Source organism: Camponotus floridanus, unplaced genomic scaffold (assembly GCF_003227725.1).
Source record: "Camponotus floridanus strain SB8 unplaced genomic scaffold, Cflo_v7.5 scaffold236, whole genome shotgun sequence".
NCBI lineage: Eukaryota > Metazoa > Arthropoda > Insecta > Hymenoptera > Formicidae > Camponotus > Camponotus floridanus.
The window spans coordinates 120,306-127,232 of record NW_020229366.1 but is presented as its reverse complement, the minus strand read 5'-3'; positions in this window follow the sequence as shown (position 1 = coordinate 127,232).

Genomic DNA, 6,927 nt, shown 5'->3' with positions numbered 1-6,927 from the left:
CTCTCATCTTTGTCTTCGCCTTTCAGAAGGACTCGGAGCGAGCCCTCCTTCCAGACAGAAGGAAAGACGCCCCACTGGAGGCACCCATTGAAAAGTTTAACTATCTGACCGGGGATTACACTGCAGGCTGCCTTGAGAACGGCAACCTCTATTAAATCCGGACCCGGAGCTTTCTTGTTTCTAAACGACTTAACCACGTTTGCCACTTCCTCCACCGTGACGGGAGGAGCGTCGGCTGTGTTCGGCGTGTTCCTACACGTGACTCTAATTTCACGCTGCTCAGGCGTGTCCTCTATCTCCCGGTCATCTGGAATATGCGCGTCCAGGAAGTAGCTGGCAGTCTCCCTTAGCGTCTTTGTGGAATGTTCGCCACACCGGAGTGTGCTAAGCACCCCCTCGACCTGGAGTTTGCGCGCCTGCTGCTTGTAAACGAAACCCCAGGGCTCCTGGTTACCGTGCGATGTGACAAATTTCCGCCAGCTTGCGAGCTTCGCCCGTTTTACCTCCCTACAGTACTGCCTTTGCATCGAGCGGTACTCCAGCAATACCCGAAGGCAAGCAGGTTCCTCTCGCCTTCTCTGGAGAACCCTACGCTTCCTATACACGGTTTTCTTTATTTTTGTTAGTTTGTTTGTCCACCACGGGTTGGACTTTCTAAATCTACGCTTTCTAGGCATCGACGCAACACAGGCCTCCGTGAGCACCACTGTGAGCGTTTCTGCCATCCTATCTACTTCTATCGTGGAACACAGATCGATGGCCTCCAGTTGCGATCCTGAAAGATCCGTCAGGGTCTCAGAGAACCGTTCCCAGTCGGCCCGATTTGTATCGAACCTTGTGTTCCCAGTTCCCCGATCAGCACCTGACTCTTTTGGCACTTTCAACCTTATGTCCACTGCCCTATGGTCGCTGCTGGTCCAGTCACATCTCACCTTCCAATCACCGATGAAACTGTTCATGGAGCGCGACGCCAAGGTTACGTCAATGAATGACGAACCTCTTGTCGTCCAGTAGGTGGGTGGCTGTCCAGCATCGTTTAGTACTATTAAACCGAATGCCCTAATGAGGTCCTCGAATTTGGCACCTCTTTCGTCAGTCTCTTGGCGGCCCCAGAGTGACGACCTAGCGTTCGCGTCAACGCCTACGATGACTCTATCCCCCCTCAGCGACCGGAACACCATCTCGAGGTGTCTGAGGTGCTCTTCAATCTCGTCGCTGTACTGAAAGTAGCACGAGACGACGAAGAAAGAGAAGCTGGGGGCCTGCACCTCGACACAGGCACAATGCGCGGTGCTAAGCTGCGAAACAAAAACTACTTGAAAATTTGGATTGCAGATCGCTACCGCCGCCCACGAGCGTTGCGAGCGGACAGCAGCAATCCTCATCCCTAGACCTAGTCCTACAAAAGTTTGGCCCGAGCCTTGCTTCCTAACATATGGTTCCTGCAATAACAGCACGTCAAGCCGCTTTTTAGCTACGAGCTGACGTACTTCGCCCGTTACTACAGCCGAACGTCGCATGTTCAGCTGCAGCATCCTAACTCCCGTGGACGCATTTCCTACTCTAATCGGTGAATCTGTCCTATCTATTTCTTGTGGCAACGGACCACTCGCTGTGTGGGGTGGGGTGGGGTTCGCGAATCTAGCCGTCTCTCGCATTTTCGTTTTACTCGCAGAGCTAGACGCGGAGCTAATTACAGGCCTATCTGTTTCGCACGCTGCCTGTTTTTCGCTATCGGCGGTTCCTAATTCATGCCCTATCGCTGTCGACGACGCGGACCTAATCGCGGAAATCGAACATCGTTCTAGTACGACGAACACGGTTCTAATCAAGGCTACTTCGTGACGGACTAACGCGGTTCTAACGTTGGGAACACCGTGTTCCTGGGGCTGCGCATCGCCGCGTGCCGGGTGTTGGGTCCGCGCGCGCACAGCTCCGTGAGGCGCTCTCGAGGAGGCGGAGGCCGTCAACGAACGCGCGGTCGCGCAGACCCGCGACCCAACGACGGAGACACCCCGCGCTTCCCTAATAGCGGCCGCGCCAGACCGAACGCGGTCGGCCAGGCGGGCACTCCTCCTCACTACGTCAGAATTTTTATTTTTGTAACTCATTTTTAGTCCCACGAGTATGGTGGAAAGGTGGTCGGGCGACGTAGAGCCACCTTTACGCCGCTAAGCCTAAATACGCCGGGAGGACGGCAGGTATCCCGGGGCGGACCGTTCGCGACCGCGACATTTTGCGTCTACGCGATCATGCAGACCCTAAGCACGGTACCTACACCTTAGTCTTCAGACTTCTGCGGACCGACCGCGACGCAAGCGACCGCGACGACAACGACGACCTAATGACGCCTATCGACGAAGCCACCGGCGGCACAACCGAACCCGAATTTCGAGGGATAAAGTCGATTCTCCTCAAGACAAGTCCGACTCTCGGCTGTCGAGAAACCTTCGGTTCCTCAAGACGAGTCCGATCCTCGGTTGTCGAGAAAGTTTCGACTGTGTTCTAACTTGTCCTCAAGGGAAGGGAAAGGGAAGAATGCCGTTTTTAGGGGCATTCCGTTATTGCCACATAAGAGCCATTTGGCCAGCAGAGCTGAGGACTCGCAGAGCTGACGACTCGTGGCTATGCAGTGTTTGCCAGTAGATAGGGACAGTTTAATGTGTGAGCTTTTCCCACGAATGGCAAAAGCTCGTGCTACCTCGCCTTTTCAGGCAAACGCCACATTTTACATCCACTGTCTATCGAAACCGCCCCGAGCCGGGCGATGGAAAAATCCAGATACGCCCACGGGATCCTTATCGCGGGAATGGACAGTTCGGTCACATACCAATGGGGCTCCACTTATCTTCCAACCACCCAAGTGCACCTAAAACTACGCCGGTCCACGACCTGCGGCCGACTCAGTGCACCAACCCCCACTGGCAGTGTACACGGGGAACCACGGGAAGGCCTGTCCATTTGCATCCTGCCTGGATACACGCTTCTGACCCTGTCGGGCGGAGATTTTGGGTGGATTAGGATGCGGTCAGGACGGGTGGGTAGGATATGGCCATGTGGCACACCTAGGTGCCGGCCGTGGATAAGCGGAATATCGGGTTGGAGCAGTCCTACCTAACCAGGAGCTAACTAAATCTACGCGACGCGACCGCCGTTCGAAAGCGCGGTGATCCCGAGGAAGTTACGAGGCCGCGCCTCCATCGCCGAAGTCTCCGACCCCTCCGGTTGAACGACGGACCCTACCCGATATTATCTCTACGCTTCGTAACCTTTTAGCCAAAGGGTTTCGCAACAGTATTCGGTAAATAACGCGAAAGTTTCCCGACTCGACACGAAGAAACGCGCCACGTCCGGCCATTGCCGTTGGTCTTCCGGGACCACGCTGAGCAGAGCTTCTCTCTGTGCATCGAACATCGGACATTGCAGCAAGAAGTGCTGAACCGAATCCGTTCTGTTTCCGCAAATACACGCTTCGCTATCGACGAGATTTAACGCGGCTAGTCGGGATCTAAAGTCGCCGTGTCCCGTGAGAGCTTGCGTGCTCCAATGATTCGGTTCTATCGAACGCGCGTTGAGTCTATCCCGCACGCTATCGAAATACGCGAATGTGGTACGACCTTTACTCGAAGATACCCATTTGGTCTGCCACATGTTAATCGCTTCGTCCCTAATCGTTTCTATCGCAGTCTTCCTATCCGTTTCGGCGGGTATCTCCACATTACCGATCTTGGCGTCCTTTTGCGACCTAACTTGGTAACGCGCGACGTTTTCGCGAAGAATTATATCGACTGGGATCACTCCCCCGACGACGCAGAGGGATTCCCACGAGGCTGTTCGATATGCGCCGGTCAGCGAAATAAGTACGCGACGTTGTAGCGATTTTAATACCCTAATATCTTTTCCCGTGCACAGATCAGCCCATCCCGCGGCGGCGTAGGCTACTGTTGGCGCGAACACACCTCGATATATTGTGTACAACGTTTTGAAACGGAGGCCCCAATCGGCACGAGCTATCCTATTTAATTTAGCGAACAGCAACCCGACTTTGCTGTTAAGATACGCGCAATGAGACTTAACTTTCAGATTCCTATCTATGTAAACGCCAAGATATCTAACCGTTTCCTTAAATCGTATCTTCGCGTCACCGATCTTAATAATTGGCGGCCTATCACCGAAGTCGACGGTTTTCTTCGTACTTTTTCGCTTCCTATCCGGTCGAGCTCCTCCCCGTCTACCTATCGGGTTTCGCGCGATCGCGTCTGACTTCAGAATGATGGCTTCAGTTTTACGCTCGGAAATCTGAAGCTTCGCGAACCTACACCATTCTGTTATTACATTTACTACACGCTGGCCTTCTGTCTCTAGTTCTCGACGCGAATTTCCATTTATAACAACCACGAGGTCGTCCGCGTACGCGGCAAATCTGTCAGGAACCGTTTCCTCTAGTATCTTTAAAAGGCCATCAAACATGAGGTTCCAGCAAGCCGGACCGAGAACGGAACCCTGCGGGCACCCTCTCGCTGCTCGCTTGGACACCTCCGCGGAACTAAGCGCGATTTTGACTTTGCGGTCATCGAAGTAGCTCCGGAGCACTTGAAATACGTTTCGCGGACAATCGCGTTTCTTTAAACTATCTAACACGAGCGGCCACCAGACATTATCAAAAGCTCCGGAAATGTCGAAGAGAAGTGCGACGGCATATCTCCCTTCGGAGACAGAGACCATTCGCCGCAACTCGACAACAGCATCCTCCGTCGACCTTCCGGGCATAAACCCGAACTGTCGACGGGAGACCTTATCCGGCGCCAGTGATGTGCCCATCAGCCGGGATTTGAGAATCTTCTCAAAGAGTTTTCCTACCACGGAGAGGAGACAAATGGGTCTGTATGATTTTGGGTCCCTCTCATCCTTGTCTTCGCCTTTCAGAAGGACTCGAAGCGAGCCCTCCTTCCAGACAGAAGGAAAGACGCCCCACTGGAGGCACCCATTGAAAAGCCTAGCTATCTGACCGGGGATTACACTACAGGCTGCCTTGAGAACGGCAACCTCTATTAAATCCGGACCCGGAGCTTTCTTATTTCTAAACGATTTAACCACGTTTGCCACTTCCTCCACCGTGACGGGAGGAGCGTCGGCTGTGTTCGGAGCGTTCCTACACGTGACTCTAGTTTCACGCTGCTCAGGCGTGTCCTCTATCTCCCGGTCATCTGGAATGTGCGCGTCCAGGAAGTAGCTGGCAGTCTCCCTTAACGTCTTTGTGGAATATTCGCCACACCGGAGTGTGCTAAGCACACCCTCGACCTGGAGTTTGCACGCCTGTTGCTTGTAAACGAAGCCCCAGGGCTCCTGGTTACCGTGCGATGTGACAAACTTCCGCCAGCTTGCGAGCTTCGCCCGCTTTACCTCCCTACAGTACTGCCTTTGCATCGAGCGATACTCCAGCAATACCCGAAGGCAAGCAGGTTCCTCTCGCCTTCTCTGGAGAACCCTACGTTTCCTATACACGGCTTTCTTTAACTTAGTTAATTTGTTTGTCCACCACGGGTTGGACTTTCTAAATCTACGCTTTCTAGGCATCGACGCAACACAGGCCTCCGTGAGCACCACTGTGAGCGTTTCTGCCATCCTATCTACTTCTACTGTGGAACACAGATCGATGGCCTCCAGTTGCGATCCTGAAAGATCTGTCAGGGTCTCAGAGAACCGTTCCCAGTCGGCCCGATTTGTATCGAACCTTGTGTTCCCAGTTCCCCGATCAACACCTGACTCTTTTGGCACTCTCAACCTTATGTCCACTGCCCTATGATCGCTGCTGGTCCAGTCACACCTCACCTTCCAATCACCTATGAAATTGTTCATGGAGCGCGACACCAAGGTCACGTCAATGAATGACGACCCTCTTGTCGTCCAATAGGTGGGTGGCTGTCCAGCATCATTAACAACTACTAAACCGAATGCCCTAATGAGGTCCTCGAATTTGGTACCTCTTTCGTCAGTCTCTTGGCGGCCCCAGAGTGACGACCTAGCGTTCGCGTCAACGCCTACGATGACTCTATCCCCCCTCAGCGAACGAAGCACCATCTCGAGGTGCCTGAGGTGCTCCTCAATCCCGTCGCTGTACTGGAAATAGCACGAGACGACGTAGAAAGAGAAGCTGGGGGCCTGTATTTCGACACAGGCACAATGCGCGGTACTAAGCTGCGACACGAAAACTGACTGAAAATTTGGATTACTAATCACCACCGCCGCCCACGGACGTTGCGAGCGGACGGCGGCAACTTTCATCCCTACGCCTAGACCTACGATAATGTGACTCGAGCCCTGCTTCCTAACATGCGGTTCTTGCAATAGCAAAATGTCTAATCGTTTTCCAGCTACGAGCTGGCGCACCTCGCCCGTTACTACAGCCGAACGTCGCATGTTCAGCTGTAGCATCCTAAGTCCCGTGGACGCATTACCTAAGCTAACGGTTGTTTTTGACCTATCTAATTCTTGTGGTAACGGACCACTCGCTGTGTGGGGTGGGGTGGGGTTCGCGGATCTAACCGTCTCTCGCATTTTCGCATCGTTCGCAAGTCTAAACGCGGTGCTAACTACAGGCCTATTTCCTTCGCCCGTTGCCTGTTTATCGCTATCGGCAGTTCCGACTCTACGCACTATCGTTAACGACACGGATCTAATCGCGGAAACCAAGCAGCGTTCTAAGACGACGGACGCAGACCTAATCGCGGGAGTCGCGGGAACCAAACGTTCTAACCCGACGGACGCGGAACTAATCGCGGCTTCACGGCGGACTAACGCGGATCTAACGTCGGGAAGACCGTCTTCCTGGGGCTGTGCACCATCTCGAATCGTGTCCCGGGCCCGCGCGCGCACAGCTCGGTGAGGCGCTCTCGAGGAGGCGGAGGCCGCCACCGAGCACGCGGT